The sequence below is a fragment of the Bison bison genome, unplaced genomic scaffold, assembly GCF_000754665.1.
Source record: "Bison bison bison isolate TAMUID 2011002044 unplaced genomic scaffold, Bison_UMD1.0 scf7180017851605, whole genome shotgun sequence".
NCBI classification, from domain to species: Eukaryota; Metazoa; Chordata; class Mammalia; order Artiodactyla; family Bovidae; genus Bison; species Bison bison.
The window spans coordinates 118-709 of NW_011482178.1; positions in this window are offsets into that span (position 1 = coordinate 118).

A 592-nucleotide genomic window follows, 5' to 3' on the forward strand; every position below is an offset into this window, starting at 1 on the left:
AGCCTTTTTGAGCATTTCCATTTTATCTCAGTTTTTATCTCTTCTATTTATAACATCTGGCTTTTGGAAACCCACAATTTTATCCTCCTTTTTGGCAATTTATGCTTAAATAGTTAAAATTACGGGCTGACAGGAACAAGCATAAGTACAAGATTAAGGTTTTTATTATGTAAGGGAGAAAGAGATGAACTGCGGCAGTAGCTGCTTTCTAATTATTTTTCAAAGCTTTTCACGGTAGCAGCACTGGCACAAATATAGCATTCCAATCTTCTCTTTTTTCTGTTAGCCAGCCAAGTTTGAATTCTCCCTTTAAATTAATCCAAGTGCTATTATTCCTGTATCATCTAGATTTTTCTAGTTAAAGTGAAATTCTTTGGGGCTTTTTGTGTGATCAAAATTATTAACCTTCATTTTCTTCCAAAAGGTTCTCCTGGGTTGGTGCAGCTCCTACAGCTGAGTGAGCATTAACCCATTTTGAAATCTTTTATAGATTACAAAGGTAATAACTTTAACTTATGGGGAGGGAGGAGGGAGGAGGGTTCAGGATGGGGAACACATGTATACCTGTGGTGGATTCATTTTGATGTTTGGC